A 19,094-nucleotide genomic window follows, 5' to 3' on the forward strand; every position below is an offset into this window, starting at 1 on the left:
CAGCTCAACTTGTGTACGTTCCTTGCAAAAGTTCTTCCAGGGAGCTTCCAACAGCTTGTGCTGCTTTTGGGGAAGGGAGCTTTCTCCCTCAGGAGGAGGATGCTCGTGGTCCGGGCTGCAAGGGACAGGGCAGGGGAATGGGGCTTGAAGGAGAAGCCCCTGATGGTCCAGCTCCATTTTGCGCAGCCCAAAGCTCCAGTGTCACTGGGAGAGCAGAATTGCAGCCCTGGGAAAGCTCTCCCACTGGCAGAGAAGAGGAGTGAAGCAGGCCTGTCTGCAAGACCCTGTGCCCTCTCTCCATAGGCAGTGGGATGCCCGTGCCAGTGGTCCAAGGGCATTAGGCAGCTTTAGACTTCTCCAGGATGTAATGTTTCTGTATTTCTTTTTTTCCTGCATTGGGGATGGGCAGGGGGGCATTTTGGGGTCCACCAGGGAGATGTACAGCAGGGCCAAGAGACATGCCCAGGACCTTCATCCCTCTCCTGAGTGGGGAGTATTTTGCCCAGCATGGTGAAGGTCCCACGGTGGTATTCGAAGAAGAGGGTGGTTGGAAAGAGCTGAGACAAATTTGCCCCCTGCTCTGCCTGACCCCTCTCCTGTCCCCCAGGAGACTTCTTCTGTTCCTCGCCTTGCTGCAAATCGCCATCCTCATCCTGGTGCTGCTAAAGAGGGACATCCTTAACTGGATCCTGCCACCAAAGCTGGCGGCTGCCTTTGGGAGCCGCCCAGCGAGGTCCCGGTTCTTTTGAAATAAAACGAGAAAGAGAATAAAGAAATCTGTGATTGTAGGACAAGTGCGTCACCTTGTCAATGAATGTCAGCTGATGGGTTGGAGGGCAGCGGCTGCTGCTTTCCCTTCTGCCTGTGCGCACCCCACGACGTCTCTGCATGAGACCTGGTTCTTGCCCGATTTGGAGGCAGGAGGGTGTATCCACCATCCTGCGTAAACAGCTGCCCTCACTGCACCGGCAGGAGCCATTGCCTGTGGCCCCTTTCCTTCTTCTGTGGAGCTCAAGCCCCTGGTGCAACCTCCAGTGGGACACAGGGAGCTCCTTCCTCTTCAGCCCCTGCCTGGGGGCACCACGACCAGGTCCTCCAAGAAACACACAAGAGTGCTGCCCCACCGGCAGTTCCGTCACTGAGCACGTGTCCCAGAGACACACCCCACAGGTCCTCTTCTCGCCAGCTGCTCCAAATTGATGCTCACTGCAAACACACAGCAATTCCCTTCCCCTTTCCCAGTCCCCTTTCTATGTTCCTTCCCTGTGCTACCACTCTTTTTTTTGTGTGTGTGTGTGGGGAATACCACCCCTCCCCATGGCCCTCCTGCATTTTGGGGGGAAGAAATAACCCACCCCAACATCCTCCTCTATTTTTTTTGCGGGGGGACTGTGTGCTGGGGTAGGCAGTGTCCCCACGAGTGTCCATGCCTGACAGTGCCCGCGGACGTGCCTCTCACGCCCTGCCGGCTCCCAGTGCACAGGTGCAGCCTGTCGCAGATGAGTGAAATGCACCTCACTCAAAAGAGAGAAGCAGCAACATGTTTTATTGAGGTAAAATAATAATTTGACAGCGTTTAGTAAGTTTGATGGAATTTAACAAAGTTTAACAGTGGTTTGACAAGGTTCGGTAAGTTTGATGGCAAGGTTCACCTTATTAATGGCTGCGTGGAAGAAACATGCAAAGGAAAATTGAGTTACACTTGAGTTAGAATGATTAACAGAGAGACCGGAGACGCAAAGAGTAAGGAGGACCCTCCTGTTGATTCATGAGGTTCAGAGTGGACCCCCTTGCTTTCTAAACTCCTTATGGATCCTAGGTGCTGCTGGATCCAATCTTAGTCTCAGACTTGGACAACGGTTTACACCTAATGAAATTATCCGTGCAATGTTTATAATAATACAGATTAGCTACATGGATTTTCGTGGTGTTCATGGTGCTACACGGTGTTTCATTAACATTAATTCAGCATGCTATCAGTCACTTACTGAGGATCTGTCGTGGGTAAGGAATCTCTCCGCCTTGGGTAAGGAAGGATCTCTCAATCTCAGGTAAGGAGTCTCTAACCTTGAGCGGTGTCCCTACTCAAGGGAAGAGTCACCTGGCGTGCAGTCCAGCTGCAATTCAGGGAGACTTCAGCTGGGCCCATCCTGATGGGGTGAAGTAGTTGGCTGTTAGTCAACAGTATAGACAAGATAGATGTCTTCGTTTTAGCTCTGGTGTCTAGCTCTGATCTTTGGTTATCTTGCACTTTTGGGTTTCGAAACCACCTTTTGAAATATTTTTTCAAGGCACCTTCACTCCCTCGTCCGTGAGCCAGGGGCTTTCCAGCTCACCAGTTCACGGCAAGGACGTGAGGCCTGTTGCTTCTTAGTCAGCCTGAACCAAAGTATGGCTAGGCGTCATAGAATCACAGAATGATAGAATATTTTGGGTTGGAAGGGACCTCTAAAGGTCATCTAGTCCAACCCCACTGCCCTGGGCAGGGACATCTTCAGCTAGATTGGGTTGCTCAGAGCCCCATCCAACATGACCTTGAATCTTTCCAGGGATGGGGCATCCACCACCTCTCTGGGCAACATGTTCCAGTGTTTCACCACCCTCAGTGTAAAAAATTTCTTCCTTATATCTAGCCTAAATCTACCCCCCTTTAGTTTAAAGCCATTCCCCCTTGTCCTGTCACAACAGGCCCTGCTAAAAAGTCTGCCACCATCTTTTTTATAAACCCCCTTTAAGTACTGATAGGCTGCAAGAAGGTCTCCTCAAAGCCTTCTCTTCTCTAGGCTGAATAACCCCAACTCTCTCAGCCTTTCTTCATAGCAGAGGGGTTCCATCCCTCTGATCATTTTCATGGCCCTCTTCTGGAGCCACTCCAACAGGTCCGTGTCTTTCTTATGCTGAGGACTCCAGAGCTGGATGCAGTACTCCAGGTGGGGTCTCACCAGAGCAGAGTAGAGGGCTGGAATCACCTCCCTTGACCTGCTGGCCACGCTTCTTTTGATGCAGCCCAGGATACGATTGGCCTTCTGGGCTGCGAGCGCACGTTGCTGGCTCATGTCCAGCTTTTCATCCACCAGTACCCCCAAGTCCTTCTCAGCAGGGCTGCTCTCCATCCCTTCGTCCCCCAGCCTGTCTTGATACTGGGGGTTGCCCCGACCCAGGTGCAGGACCTTGCACTTGGCCTTGTTCAACCTCATGAGGTTCACACGGGCCCTCTTCTCAAGCTTGACAGGTCCCTCTGGATGGCATCCCGTCCCTCTGGCGTGTCGACCACACCACTCAGCTTGGTGTCATCTGCAAACTTGCTGAGGGTGCACTCGATCTCACTGTCTATGTCACTGATGAAGATATTAAACAGTACCAGTCCCAATACGGACCCCTGTGGGACGCCACTCGTCACCAACCTCCATCTGGACATTGAGCCGTTGACCGCTACCCTCTGGATGTGACCATCTAACCAATTCCTCACCCACTGGACAGTCCACTCATCAAATCCATACCTCTCCAGTTTAGAGAGAAGGATGTTGTGGGGGACCATGTCAAAGGCCTTACAGAGGCCAGATAGACGACATCTGTAGCCCTTCCCATGTCCACTGATGTAGTCACTCCATCATAGAAGGCCACTAGGTTAGTCAGGCAGGACTTGCCCTTGGTGAAGCCATGCTGGCTGTCACGAATCACCTCCCTGTCCTCCATGTGCCTTAGCATAGTTTCCAGGAGGATCTGTTCCACGATCTTCCTAGGCACAGAGGTGAGACTGACTGGCCTGGAGTTCCCCAGGTCTTCCTTTTTTCCCCTTTTTAAAAATGGGGGTTATGTTTCCCCTTTTCCAGTCAGTGGGAACTTCACCGGACTGCCACAACTTCTCAAATACGATGGATAGTGGCTTAGCAACTTCATCCACCAGTTCCCTCAGGACCTGCGGATGCATCTCATCGGGTCCTATGGACTTGTGCACCTTCAGGTGCCTTAGATGGTCTCAAACCTGATCTTCTCCCACAGTGGGCAGCTCTTCATTCTCCCAGTCCCCACCTTTGCCTTCTGCGGCTTGGGTGGTGAGGCTCGAGCACTTGCCGGTGAAGACCGAGGCAAAAAAGTCATTAAGTACCTCTGCCTTCTCCGTATCCCAGGTAACCAGGTCTCCCGTTTCGTTCTGGAGAGGGCCCACATTTTCCCTCGTCTTCCTTTTATCCCTGATGTACCTATAGAATCTTTTCTTGTTGCTCTTGACAACCCTGGCCAGATTTAATTCTATCAGGGCTCTAGCTTTCTTAACCTGATCCCTGGCTGCTCAGACAATGTCTCTGTATTCCTCCCAGGCTACCTGTCCTTGCTTCCACCCTCTGTAGGCTTCCTTTTTGTGTTGGGAGTTTGTCCAGGAGCTCCTTGTTCATCCAAGCAGACCTCCTGGCATTTTTGCTGGACTTCCTCTTTGTTGGGATGCATCACTCCTGAGCTTGGAGGAGGTGATCCTTGAGTATTACCCAGCTTTCTTGGGTCCCTCTTCCCTCCAGGGCTTTGTCCCATATCACTCTACCAAGCAGATCCCTGAAGAGGCCAAAGTCTGCTCTGCTGAAGTCCAGGGTAGTGAGCTTGCTGTGCGCCCTCGTCGGTGCCCTAAGGATCTTGAACTCCACCATTCCATGGTCACTGCAGCCCAGGCTGCCCTTGAGCTTCACATTCCCCACCAGCCCCTCCTTGTTGGTGAGAACAAGGTCCAGCATAACACCTCTCCTCGTTGGCTCCTCTACCACTTGGAGAAGCAAGTTATCACCAACGCATTCCAGCAACCAACTCCATCATTTATCAGCAGTCCTGGTTAACGGGGGAGGTCCTGGACGACTGGAGGCTTGCCAATGTGATGCCCATCTACAAGAAAGGCCGGAAGGAGAATCATCTCATCAACTGCATCTGTTGCCTGTAAGCACAAAGCACCACAGAATAAGCAGGAGTCCAGCACAGCCAGCTTGTACTGCTGCTCCTGCCACACCAGTGGTATTTTGTTTTGGGAATCTGCTACCCATACTCCCCTGAAAACACTAGATCCAAGTGTAGCAACCCACAGGCCAAGAGGAACTATACCACATGTCTATTTGCTTATGTACACAGTCAAACCTGTTTCTTCCCTACCATAAAACCAAGCAGTAAAAGAACCTCCGATGATCTATGCTTCCATTATATTCATTAGACACCAAGCAGGAGCTTTTGTCAGTGTACTATGGGAGTACACTTTAGGCTTGCCAATGTGACGCCCATCCACAAGAAGGGCCGGAAGGAGGATCCGGGGAACTACAGGCCTGTCAGCCTGACCTCGGTGCCGGGGAAGATTATGGAGCGGTTCATCTTGAGGGCGCTCACAAGGCATGAGCGGGACAACCAGGGGATCCGGCCTAGCCAGCACGGATTCATGAGAGGCAGGTCCTCCTTGACCAACCTGATCTCCTTCTATGACCAGGTGACCCGCCTAGTGGATGAGGGAAAGGCTGTGGATGTGGTCTACCTGGACTTCAGTAAGGCCTTTGACACTGTCTCCCACAGCATTCTCCTAGAGAAGCTGGCGGCTCACGGCTTAGACAGGTGGACTCTGCGCTGGGTCAAAAACTGGCTGGACGGCCGGGCCCAGAGAGTTGTGGTGAATGGAGTTCAATCCAGTTGGCGGCCGGTCACGAGCGGTGTTCCCCAGGGCTCAGTTTTGGGGCCGGTCTTGTTTAATATTTTTATCAATGATCTGGATGAGGGGATCGAGTGCACCCTCAGTAAGTTTGCAGACGACACCAAGTTGGGTGGGAGTGTTGATCTGCTCGAGGGTAGGAAGGTTCTGCAGAGGGACCTGGACAGGCTGGAGGTTCAACAAGGCCAAGTGCCGGGTCCTGCACTTCGGCCACAACAACCCCATGCAACACTACAGGCTTGGGGAAGAGTGGCTGGAAAGCTGCCTGGCGGAAAAGGACCTGGGGGTGTTGGTCGACAGCCGGCTGAACATGAGCCGGCAGTGTGCCCAGGTGGCCAAGAAGGCCAATGGCATCCTGGCCTGTATCAGAAATAGTGTGGCCAGCAGGAGTAGGGAAGTGATTGTGCCCCTGTACTCGGCACTGGTGAGGCCGCACCTCGAACAGTGTGTGTTCAGTTTTGGGCCCCTCACTACAAGAAGGCTATTGAGGTGCTGGAGCGTGTCCAGAGAAGGGCAACGAGGCTGGTGAGGGGTCTGGAGAACAAGTCTTATGAGGAGCGGCTGAGGGAACTGGGGTTGTTTAGCCTGGAGAAAAGGAGGCTGAGGGGAGACCTCATCGCTCTCTACAACTCCCTGAAAGGAGGTTGTAGCGAGGCGGGTGTTGGTCTCTTCTCCCAAGTAACAAGCGCTAGGACGAGTGGAAATGGCCTCAAGTTGCGCCAGGGGAGGTTTAGATTGGATGCAAGGAAAAATTTCTTTGCTGAAAGAGTGGTTAAACATTGGAACAGGCTGCCCAGGGAAGTGGTTGAGTCCCCATCTCTGGAAGTATTTGAAAGACGTGTAGATGAGGCGCTTAGGGACATGGTTTAGTGGGCATGGTGGTGTTGGGTTGCTGGTTGGACTCGATGATCTTAGAGGTCTTTTCCAACCTTAATGATGCTATGAACCTCCTGGATTGCTTATGCCCTGTCGTGTTGTCCCTCCAACAGATGTCAGGGTGGTTGAAGTCCCCCATGAGGACTAGGGCTTGTGAGTGTGAGGCTGCTCCTATCTCTCTATAGGGGGCCACATCCGCTCAGTCTACCTGGTCAGGTGGCTTGTAGCAGACTCCCACCGTAATGTCACCTCTCCCTGCCTTCCCTTTAATTCTGACCCATAAGCTCTCCGTCGGCTCCTCATCCATCCCCAGGAAGAGCTCCATGCATTCCAGCTGGTCATTGATATAGAGGGTGACACCCCCTCCTCATCTCCCCTGCCTGTCCTTCCTAAAGAGCCTGTATCCCTCCATCCCAACACTCCAATCATAGGAGCCATCCCACCACATCTCCGTGATGCCAATAAGGTCGCAGCCCTGCAGGCACGCGCACGTCTCTAACTCCTCTTGTTTATTCCCCATGCTACGTGCATTTGCATAGATGCATTGAAGTTGGGCCCCCGATGAAGCTGTCTTACTGGCTGGAGTTCCTTTGTGCTGCTCTTCAGGCGCTCTCCCGCTGACCTGTGTTCCTTCTCCAGGCTCTGGGCATCTATTGCTGGCCCTGGCATCAAACTGGTAGGAGTGGGATGGATTGAGGTTCCCCTCCCCCAGCATCTCTAGTTTAAAGCCCTCTTCACCAGCTTGGCAAGCCTATGACTGAAGATGCTCTTCCCCTTCTCTGACAGATGGACCCCGTCAGCCCTCAGTAGACCCGCTTTCTCAAAGTGAGTCCCATGGTCTAAGTAGCCAAACCCCTGGCTGTGGCACCAGTCCCATAACCATTTGTTGACTTGTCAGATTCAACTGGCCCTTTCAAACCCCTTCCCTTTGACTGGCAGGACTGATGAAAAACTACCTGTGCTCCCGAGTCCCTTACCGCTGCTCCCAGGGCTCTGTAGTCCTTCTTGATAGTCCTCAGACTGCTCCTGGCTGTGTCACTGGTGCCCACATGAAACAGCAGCAGCGGATAATAGTCAGTGGACTGTACGAGGCTTGGAAGCCTCTCGGTGACATCCCTGATGCAAGCCCCTGGTAAGCAGCACACCTCTCTAGAGAGTGTGTCCGGTCGGCAAATGGGTGCCTCTGTACCTCTCAGAAGAGAGTCGCCTACTACTATCACCTGTCACCTTTTCTTAGTGGTGCTGGTTGTTACACAGGGGGCAGATCGGGCTGCATTACTCAGTTCCAGTGCTTCTCCTGGTGTGACAGGACTTTCCTCTTCAGCTTGCAGAGCGGTGAAGCGGTTCTGCAAGGGCACCTCAGGCTTCAGGGGAAGTCTCTTCCTCCTGATGGTCCTTGCCTTTGCAACCGTCCATTCTTCTGCATTCTTCTGGCCTGTATCAGAAATAGTGTGGCCAGTAGGAGTAGGGAAGTGATCGTGCCCCTGTACTTGGCACTGGTAAGGCCGCATCTCGAATACTGTGTTCAGTTTCGGGCCCCTCGCTACAAGAAGGATGTTGAGGTGCTGGAGCGTGTCCAGAGAAGGGCAACGAGGCTGGTGAGGGGTCTGGAGAACAAGTCTTATGAGGAGCGGCTGAGGGAACTGGGGTTGTTTAGCCTGGAGACAAGGAGGCTCAGGGGAGACCTCATCGCTCTCTACAACTACCTGAAAGGAGGTTGTAGCGAGGTGGGTGTTGGTCTTTTCTCCAAAGTAACAAGTGATAGGACGAGAGGAAACGGCCTCAAGTTGCGGCAGGGGAGGTTTAGATTGGATGCAAGGAAAAATTTCTTTGCTGAAAGAGTGGTTAAACATTGGAACAGGCTGCCCAGGGAAGTGGTTGAATCCCCATCCCTGGAGGTATTTAAAAGACGTGTAGATGAGGCGCTTAGGGACATGGTTTAGTGGGCATGGTGGTGTTGGGTTGCTGGTTGGACTTGATGATCTTAGAGGTCTTTTCCAACCTCAATGATTCTCTGATTCTCTGATTCTATGATTGGCCCCTCTGCTCCCTTCTGCGTGTGCCGGTGGGGGAGTTTTTGGCTGTTTGGCTGTGGGCTGCAGGTCCCCTGCAGACTGCGCTTGGAACCAGCTATCTAGCTCCTTCTCTGCCTCCCTGATGTTACGCAGTCTTCTCACCGCCTCCTGCAGCTCAGCCACCTGCCTGCAGGAGGTCCTCAACCTGGGCACACCTTTTGCAGGCAGGTCTGCTGCCTCTCCCTACCCCAGGAGAGAGGTCTAGGCACTTCCTGCAGCCTGAGGTCTGCACTGCTGCCTCTCCCTTCAGCAGTTCCATCTGCATGGAGGCATCGGCCACCGCTGGGGTAGATGGTGCAGACCCCCCAGCTGAAGCCATGGCCTTTACCCTCAGACGAGTGCCCACCATTCTGCCTTGAGGGTTGGGTAGGATGAGTGGCCTTGACCTATGCCCAGTTGCTGGGTTATGTGCACGCCGAGTCCCCCACTCAGCCCGTGGAATGCCTCTCCTTCAAAGAGGTGCTCTCCCTGTGCGCCCTCCATCACACCCTTCTGCGCAAACTGCCGCGCCACGCCCTAGCTGACGTGTCACACCCTGTTTGCCTGTCCTGTTCGCAGCGCTCCTGGTCTCCCTTGGGCTGCCTTTAGTGGGAGTTGGGGGTGGCAGCCGTTACTCCTGGCCCCACCCACACCTCGTCAGCTGCCCTCGTGAGAGCTGCCGGCTCCTGGCGGGTCTCTGTAGGTTCCCTGCCTCAGGAAACCCCCCTGTACGCCACGATCCGCCACTCCCCTGTGGGACACGCCTGCACCGGAGCTGATCGCCTCTGTGAGTGCAAGGTCGAGTGTATCCGTCACACTCCACCCCGTGACTACTGTCAACTTACTTCATGTCATAGAGTGGCAGTACGGTCACCTCTTGCCTCTATGCTATAAACATTTGACATACCATGTTGGCACACTTGCAGACCCATGGTAAGCAAAGAGCTTTTAGTGTCAAATATTACTATTAATTACACATATTGTTTTTGTGCATTATTGGGTGATTTCACATGATGAACAAGGAGTGTTTGCTTCATCACATACCAAACCTTTACATACAGAATGATTATAAGTAATACGCATAAATAATGTTAGAGCTAATATAATCACAACTGGATGAAGCCTTGGATTCAAAGTTCCTGGTGCTGTCGGCGACTATCCAAATAAGGTAACCCACCAATGATGTTCTCCATCCTTTTTCACTCTTTCCAGAACATGGTGTATTTCTCTTGCATCATGATGAACGGTAATCAGGGTTCTTTGTCCATTGTCTTGAACTTGTTTCAGCAATCGGTAGAGATCATCATGCTGTAATAGCTTTCTTACCAATGTAAGATTCATTCCAATGGGGGTAGGTAACAAATTGTAATAGGAGGTATAGTTAGATTGTAGTAAGTTGATGAGAGGTGACTGATGAGGAGCTGAATAGTTAAAGTCGCATCCCATAATTTCAGTAAAATTACAGATACAGCTATTTGAGTGATGTATCTACAGTAATACTGCCTAGAAATATAAAATCACAAAGGGTTCTCATGCAAGCACATCCATTTCCAAGATACACCAGTACAGTTTCAGGGGTTTCGTCGGGATGTATCTCAAAAGGGCAAACATTTTGTTCCGTGTCAAGACAAATGTCTTGCGCTTTAATGGCATTGCTTTCACAAATAAATCCTTGTTGTTCTCACACAACACGGGTCAACATCAACAGTTTGCCATTTGTCTCTCTTTTCTTGGGCCCATACTTGGTGTTCCACTGGATGGAGTACCGTTCCACTGTGATTTAATCGAGCACAATGAGTGGGTATATGGTATATGCCGAAGCACTGCGTATTGTCAGAATAAAAGCTGTGGCTTTACTGTCGGTGGGGTCATAGCAAAAATTGACTAGACGCCACCAGGATTGGAATTCCCTTTCAAATTTAGTTGCATTATCCCAAATAACCTTTTGAATTTCAGTGGGTAAGGTGCCCTCCTCACCTTCTCTCATAATCACTGCCACGGTAGATTGTATCCACAGTTGAGCCCGGACACTACTAAGAGCGGGAGAGACACTATTTTGGGCTGCACCAAGTGCATTCACAATTAGTTGGTGGTCTTTTTCATTAATTCTTTCTCATTGAGGTACTACGTCAGATAAGAGCCATTGGTGAGTTCCCAATGCCGATAGAGAAGACCGTAACAGACGTTCTAATTTGTGTAAAGCACTTGTGGCTGAGCTTATTTTGTTTGCTAAAACTTCAGCGTCTATGCTGTTTAATACTCCTAATCCTGTTCCTAAGATACCAGTCACATCTCTCCTTGCTCGTTTTGGAGCGGTGAGGGTTCGCCCATGCAACCATGCTAACCATCCTGCATAGGATGTACTTAAGAATGGCGAGCAAGTAGGTTTAATTGCAGAGAGATTACTTTGCATTGATAGTTCCACTCGTTTGAGGGACCACGATGGATTGAACAACACTCGCTGTCAGCCTGTGTATTTAATAGCGTAAGGCCCAATTTCGGAACGTTGTGGGGATAAGGTTCGGTCGCCTGTGGGAGTAACAGGGTAGGGAGTAGATTGATAGGCATTAGGGGCAGCTGTTGGTGCGGTAGTGGTAGCAGGAATCAGGGAAACGTTAAATTGCATACTGCCCACTGTGGCGCATGAACCATGACCTCGACGGTTGATTAGCACACAAACTCCCATCATGAATCCCAACGGCTTCCTTTCCAGCGGGCATTGCCATCCCTCTTTGGGTTTATCTGATATTGTTGCATGCGTGCAGTTGTATAAAAGAACAAACTTAATAGGTCCTTCAGTGGTATCGTGATCATATTGTAGGGCATCATATTGCCCCCATCTGTAATGTGAGTATTAGTCTCTCCAACCCAAGTCCAGATTCCTGGATACGGACTACTAACGCTTAAGCAAAAAGTAAGGGTGATGCGCGTGGTCAGCTGGATACCTTGGTTCTTGCTGCCCCACTGGTGGGTTTTGGGTATGTTGGGTCTCACTGTCCATGTTAAGGCAGAGGTTACCAGCTCCTGTGGGTTTGCTTGCTTACTGCATTGTGCATACTTCGGCTTGAGCGCAGCATCCTCCGTAAGACGCCTTAGTAAAACCTGGGGAGTAATCAAAGTAGGCACAGATGTCGTCGTGCTAGGTTTAGTGATACCGAGCGACAGTGTTCCGAAGTATTACGCTGCATCCCTTTAGAGTCTTCCATCTGCACGATACTTTAACATCACAATGTCCCTTCTCTATGTCATGCATTGAGCAATGACTTACGTTGCAGCACTTTCTATATGGCGTGTAAGAGTTATTGTGAATAATCATAAAATAGATATATCTATATCCCTTATTAACAGGTGGTCGTGTTTTACAAGTCACGTTTATATTACTGTCTGCTAGTAACAAGACGGGTGGCTTATCTGTATCGACACAATCGCGGCTGATTTCTTGATTGACGGGTAAGTGGAGACAGGTGGGCGTTTGTGGGGAAGCAAGTATTATCGAAATCTTCAACAGCAGTAGAATGATGTATCTTCCTTTCATCTTGGAGGAGGCTGCAAAACAAAAAGGTGGAATAGACCGGTCTCGGTGGGGTTTTCCGGACTGGTTACCCCCTTCGAAAGAAGGAAAAATCCACCATGCACTTATTCTCTGTTTTGCACAACTGCTATCAGTAGCTTCCCAGGCAAGTGGGCCGCGAGGTTTAATTAGTCATAGGTACAGTTCCAATTTGTGGTAAACGTAGCATGACAGGTTGTCCTGGCTGTAACGCTATCGGCTATTTTCTTTCCATCAGAAGGTGGAGCATCAAGCTCAGCTTTTGCAAAGAACGCTCGGCTCACAGGGCTCCCGGTGGGCCCATACTGATTATTCAACTGATGAAGTATTTTGGGAAGTTGAGTATCCCTCTGGGCCTGGTGTGGCTTATGACTCTTTCTCAAGAGGCTGATGTAAGTTTGCAGAAGGCTGCCATTGATTAATGTTGCAATTATTAATGCAACCTGTCCCAAGTTTGGGGAGGTTCAAAGTAAATACTTGGCATCTAATCCCAAGGGAGATAAGTCAGAAACATCCTGGACAAACGGGGCATCATGGCTTGTATAAATCAGGCTGTTAGGAGATAACTTGTTTTATCAGCAAAACCACAGGAATTTGGCTGCAACAGATGAAGCGTGAAACTAAAGGTGAAGGAGAGTTAATTCTGACAAGGGGAGATCACGACCACCGACTCACGGCCCACCGGCTCAAGAGAAGATCACCGACTCCGACCCAAAAGAAGAGAAAGACTGAGCATGTGGACTAATTAGCATAAGAAGCGAGAGAATCATTTAACCAATAGGTGATAGAATATAAATAGTGTGAAGTTTTGATAATCGGCGAGCTCGTCTTTGGTGGGCTACCACCTAGCTCCCTACTTTGTGCAAACTAGAATAAAAGAAATGGAAATACCTCGCCTCGGTGTGTAAATTGGCGTTGCGCACTGGGTAACAAGCCCATGTTTGGGACAACAAGGCCATTAGCTCCATCAGTGAACAGAGCATATTGTTTCTCATTTTCTGATCGTTTATTATACATTGGGGCATCTGCAGCACGCGTCACCTCCTCCTCTGGCGATATTCCAAAATCTTTGCCTTCTGGCCAATCCATGATTACTTCCAGGATTCCTGGGCGATTGGGTTTTCCTATTCGAGGCCGTTGTGTGATCAGTGAGACCCATTTACTCCACACGTAGCATCAGTTGCATGAAGTTTAGAGGGGGACCCTCCCTTTGAACATCCAGCCCAGCACCGGCTGTCGGGGTGCCAGGAGGAGCCGTGCTTCAGTACCAATCACTTCTGAAGCAGCTCGAACCCCTTCATATGCTGCTAATATCTCTTTTTCAGTTGGAGTATAGTGGACCTCGGATCCTCTGTATCCCCGACTCCAAAACCCATGGGGTCGACCTCGAGTCTCCCCAGGTGCTTTCTGCCAGAGGCTCCAGGTAGGGCCGTTCTCCCCAGCTGCGGTGTAGAGCACATTTTTTACATCTTGTCCTGCCCGGACTGGCCCCAGGGCTACTGCGTGAACTATCTCCTCTTTAATTTGTTCAAAGGCTTGTCGTTGCTCAGGGCCCCATTTGAATTCATTCTTCTTTCGGGTCACTTGATACAGAGAGTTTACAATCAGACTGTAATTTGGAATATGCATTCTCCAAAAACCCACAACACCTAAGAAACCTTGTGTTTCCTTTTACTAGTTGGTGGAGACATGGCTGTTATTTTGTTGATCACATCCATTGGGATTTGATGACATCCATCTTGCCATTTTTATGGCAACCTGACCCTGAACACTTTTCCAGCGATGGGGCATCCACAACTTCTCTGGGCAACCTGTTTCAATGACTCACCACCCTTAAGGTAAAACATTTCTTCCTTATGTCCAAGCTAAACCTACCCTCTTTCAGTTTAAAACTGTTGCCCCTTGTCCCGGCACTACAAGCCTTGGTAGAAAGTCTCCTTCCATCTTTCTTCTAAGCCCCCTTTATATATTGAAAGGCCGCAGGAAGGTCTGCCCAGAGCCTTCTCTTCTCCAGGCTGAACAACCCCAGCTCTCTCAGCCTTTCTTCATAGCAGAGGTGTTCCAGCCCTCAGACCATTTTTGTGGCCCTCCTCTGGACCTGCTCTAAGAGGACCATGTCTTTCTTGGACTGGGGACCGCAGAGCTGGATGCAGTACTCCAGGTGGGGTCTCACCAGAGCGGAGTAGAGGGGGAGAATCCCCTCCCTCCACCTGCTGGTCACGCTTCTTTGGCTGCAGCCCAGGATATGGCTGGCTTTCTGGGCTGTGAGTGCGCATGGCTGCCTCATGTCCAATTTCTCATCCACCAGAATCCCCGAGTCTTTCTCCGCAGGACTGTTCTCAATCCGTTTTGGCTCACGTGCAGTTTGCCCTTGGTGAAGCCATGATGGCTGTCTGTAATCACCTCTCTGTCTTCAATATGTTCTGACATGTCTTTTCAAGGAGGATGGGTTCCATGATCTTATTGGGCACAGATGCGCTGGAGGGGTCTGCAGCCCCCCTCAGGGGCAAGCCTCTGCAGGAGCATGGCAGATGTGTGCTGCCTTCCAGCTGGCCCAGCACAGGAGCAGCCCAAGATGAAAGGGCCCAACCTGAACTGATCCTTCTCCACACTCTCAGCTTACTAAAAGGACTGTCCAGGACCAGTTCTGCACCTCCTCATACAACCCCAAGCTCTTCTACCGCCTGCTGTTGCGTGTGCTGTGTGAGGAGACCTACACCCACCTGGCATATGCACTGGGAAAGATCCTCCCTGTGGTCAGTGAGGGGCCGCTGCCCTTTTGACAGACACCCCCCCCCCAATAAAGCCTTTTCTATCTCCACCTCCATGTGCTCGGGCGTGTTTGTTGGGGTGCAGGGAGAGGGTCTTGCACCACGTGCCGGTCCCCGCAGCCCCTTGAGGCCAGGCCCAGTCTCATCTGCTAGGCACTGGGCGCCGCCACCCTGCCTGCCGCAAGCCAGGTCCCTGCGTGCCGGCCTCACCTGCCCGCCCTCCCTCCCTCCCTCCGTCCCTGGAGTTTTTATGACGCTGTGTAATCGGGTGGAACCACCATCTTCTCAGGCCACGGTGGTATTTTTTACTCCACCTTTTTGGCAACCATTTAGCACTGTGCAGGCCAACCCCTGTAAGCGTGTCTGACATTAACTCAGGCTCCAGCAGCCGGGGATGCATTTACACGGAGGCCGGCAAATGTTATCACCCACAGCCCCCTAGAACTCCCCCCAAACACCTCCCATCCTCCCCACAGCTCCCCATGACCCCGCAGCCGCCCACCTGCCCTCTCACTCCACGGCCCATATGGCCCCCATGCTGCCCTTCCACGCCACAACCCCCAGCCTGTGCCTTTCTCCCTCCCCACAGTCTTCACGGCTCCGGTCTCCCCCCTTCCCCAGGCTCCCATCCCTGGTGGCCCCACAGCCCACTGGCCCCCTGGCACCATCCCCAGCAGTGCTGTCCCCATGGCCCCGTTGCCGCTTGCACCCCATGCCATGGGGCCCATTCTAGCAATTTCGGAGCTGGTGGCCCTGTCCCCAAGGCCCTGTCCCTGCTGACCCCACAGCCACTGGCCGGCACAGCCCCGGCTGCTCCCTGACAGCTTCTCCAGCCGCCCGCAGGTGTCGCTGCTGAGGGGAAAGGCCCTGTCGGAGGGAGGCCGGAGTGACCCGGTCTGCCAACTCCTGAATGCGGCGCCGCTGCATGCAGCTGCTCGAAGGGCCAGAGCTGAAGCACGTGGGTCACTGCCTGCCTGCCATGTGCCCCCACCCCTTCCTCCTGGTGTCCCCCCACGTGCCAGCAGCCGCGGCTCTCTGAGCAAGAGACCCACCCCATTCCTCTTGGGAGTCTGCAAGCACGGTGTCTGCCCGGGGTAGAGCAGAAGGGCTAGTCTTTATTTTTCCCCTTCCCGGGCTGTAGTCTGGGGGCTGGATACCTGAGCCCTCTGCTGGAGGCCACGCGGAGTGGCCGTCCGTGCACATGTGCACACCCGTGGTGCACGCGCGTGTCTGTGAGTCTCTGCATGCGCCTGCTGGGAGTACATGCCTGGCTCATGCTTGGTCCAGGGGTGGGGAGCTGTGACAGCCGGCTGGTCAAGGAACAGGCAAACCCCACAGGAAGATGCCGACACGCGGCGCCCGCAGTCGCTCCTGCCCGTGCACTAAGAGTGGGTGCTGAGAGTGATGCCCTGTTTCCCCAGTGGCCACGGCTGGGCCCTGCATCAGCTCTTGGGGAGCTGATGCACCAGCCCCAGGGAGGTGATGGCCGTGTCACAGTGGGCAGCAGTGGCCGTGTCACCATGATGTCACCGTGGGCTTGTGACACGGGTACCATGGCGGGTACAAAAGGGACTGCTCCTGGCGGCGGGGGAGCATCTGGAGGAGCACCTCGGTGCTGCTGGGCAGGAGTTTGGAGAGTACTCACCAACGACCTGTCCTGTGTCCGCCGTGCAGTGGAAGGCCCCCGACGGGGGAGAGGAGGGTGAGGGCAGAGTATCCCCACAGTCCCCGCAGCCTTCGGCCGGGCGAGGGGGGTGGCCGGGGCTCCGGGGCTGCGAGCGGTAGGGGGGAGGCAGTAGGCTAGGCTGAGGCAGGGCCAGGTGGGGAGGCCACGTGTGCCGCTGGGGCTGGTGGGGGACCAAAAGGAAGGGGATCCCGGGGGTGGGGGGCATGTTGACCTCACAGACCGGGATGTTGACACTGGAGGTGGCGCCGCAGAGGCCCAAGGGCAGCGCAGCCCCACGGGCAGGAGGGGCCCCGTGAGCGCCCGGCACAGCAGGGCAGGGGAAGCTCCTCCTCTCCTCAGTGGTCCCTTGTGCTCCCCACCACCTCCTGCCGCGTGCTCAGCACCCAGCTGTTGTAGGCCGAGCCGGGCACGGAACTAGTGCGCGTGCACGCACAAGACAGCTGGCTGTAGGGGGTGCAGGCGCGTGGGTGCAGATGGCTGACGGTGCCCCTCTCATGGGGAAGCTCCCTTGTCAGCCCTAGGCATCCCTGACTGTGCATGTGCGTGGCCGTGTCCTGTGCGTGAGAGAGCGTGGGTGCGCCTGTGCTTGGGGACTGTCCCTGCGAGTGTCTGTGCCTGACAGTGCCCGCGGCCATGCCCCTCACACCCTACTGGCTCCGACGTGCAGGTGCAGCCATGCAGGCAGAAGCGGTGAAGCAAGAGCTCCGCACGCTCCAGGAGCGCCTAGCCCAGTGTTCTGCTGAGTCACAGAGGCACAAGGAGCTGCTGCGGTCTCTGGTATGTGTGCAGTGTTCCCCTTGTCCCCGGGGGCTGGGGCTGTGAGACCTGAGCCCCTGACCCCTCCTTTCCCCACGCAGGGGAAGAAGCAGCAGGAGCTGCAGGAAACCATGGAGCAGCTCAGCATGAAGGTCAGTGTCCCCTCCTCTGCCCATGTCCCCCAGCTGCGGCGGCTGGGGCTGTGTCAGGGGCTCAGTGCCTCTTTCCGGCTCCTCTTCCCAGAACTGTGTCGTTTTGAATACAATCGCCACGAGCGCCAGCAGCTGGAGGGGCTGATGGCCCAGACAAAGGTGAGTTCACAGAATCACACACTGGCTGAGGTTGGAAGGGACCTCTGGAGATCATCTTGCCTTGTGCAATGCCCCTGCTCAGGCAGGGTCACCTAGAGCCAGTTGCTCAGGACCACGTCCAGATGTGGACCATGTCCAGAGTTGGGCCTGGGGGTCTCTCTGCCTGCCTGCAGTGCCTGCAGGGCTGGGAAGGAGAGGGGACGTGAGGGCAAAGACAGTGCCTGAGGAGAGCCGGGAGGGGATAATGCGGAGGGGACTGCACTAGCGGGAGTGTCCCAGTGCCCTGAGGACTGCTCCTCTTCCCCTCCTCTCCCGCAGCAGCACGTTCAGGTGGCAAACAGGGAGGCAGCCACAAGCCTGGAAGAGGCACAGAAGGTACAGGGGAGAAGGAGGCCCGTCCTGACAGGGTCAGGGATGGGGATGCCAGTGCTGGGTCTGTGCAACCCATCAGCCACGGGCAGCGGTGTGGCTGGGGAGGACATTTACTTTGGGATGTGTCATCTGCGATGGAGGTATTGGGTCCCTGCCCTTCCTGGAGACGTTCCTGTTCCCTCTTCTCTCCCAGGCAGACCTTTTTCAGGGAAAGGCAGAGGGAGGCACAGCAGTGCAGGAGCTGATCAAGTTCTCTGAACCGGATCCAGAAATCCCTAGGGCAGTGGCCAGAGCTGCTGGGCAATGGTGCTAGCCCCAGGACACCCGGGTGCCTGCTCCTGTGGCCCTGGCCTGACCTCCCAGTGCCCTGGGCACTGACTGGGGATGCCCTTTCCCACCATGGCTCCCTGCAATTTGTCCTGCTTGCTTTGCAGTGGGAGCCGTGGTCAGATCTGGCAGAAGCTGTTCAGGAGCACGTTGAGGTCAAGAAGGTACAGAGGACAGGAGGGACGAGGGCTCAACATGTTTGTTGGGGGAAGGCCCCTCAGAGCGGGCATGGCACAGATTGGTGACTGGGCCCTTTGTTTGTCCAGCTGCTCAGTAATAAGCTCCTATGCCTCTTGGAGAGATGGGAATGCCTCCAAGAGCCAAAAGCTTTGTGAGTGGCCATTGAGCCCTGATTGAAACCTGGGACAGTGGGGTGGGGGGGTGCTTAACAGGGTCCTGCCACCAAAGCTGGCCGCCACCTTTAGGAGCCACCCAGGAAGGTCCCGGTTCTTTTTCAATAGAACAAGAAAGAGACTAATGAAATCTGTGATGGTAGGACAAGTGCATCACCTTGTCAATGAATGTCAGCTGACGGGTTCGAGGGAGGTGGCTGCTGCTTTCCCTTCTGCCTGTGCGCACCCCACGATGTCTCTGCATGAGACCTGGTTCTTGCCCGATTTGGAGGCAGGAGGGTGTATCCACCATCCTGCGTAAACAGCTGCCCTCACTGCACCGGCAGGAGCCATTGCCTGTGGCCCCTTTCCTTCTTCCGTATAGCT

Source organism: Aptenodytes patagonicus, unplaced genomic scaffold, assembly GCF_965638725.1.
Source record: "Aptenodytes patagonicus unplaced genomic scaffold, bAptPat1.pri.cur scaffold_90, whole genome shotgun sequence".
Classification (NCBI taxonomy): Eukaryota; Metazoa; Chordata; class Aves; order Sphenisciformes; family Spheniscidae; genus Aptenodytes; species Aptenodytes patagonicus.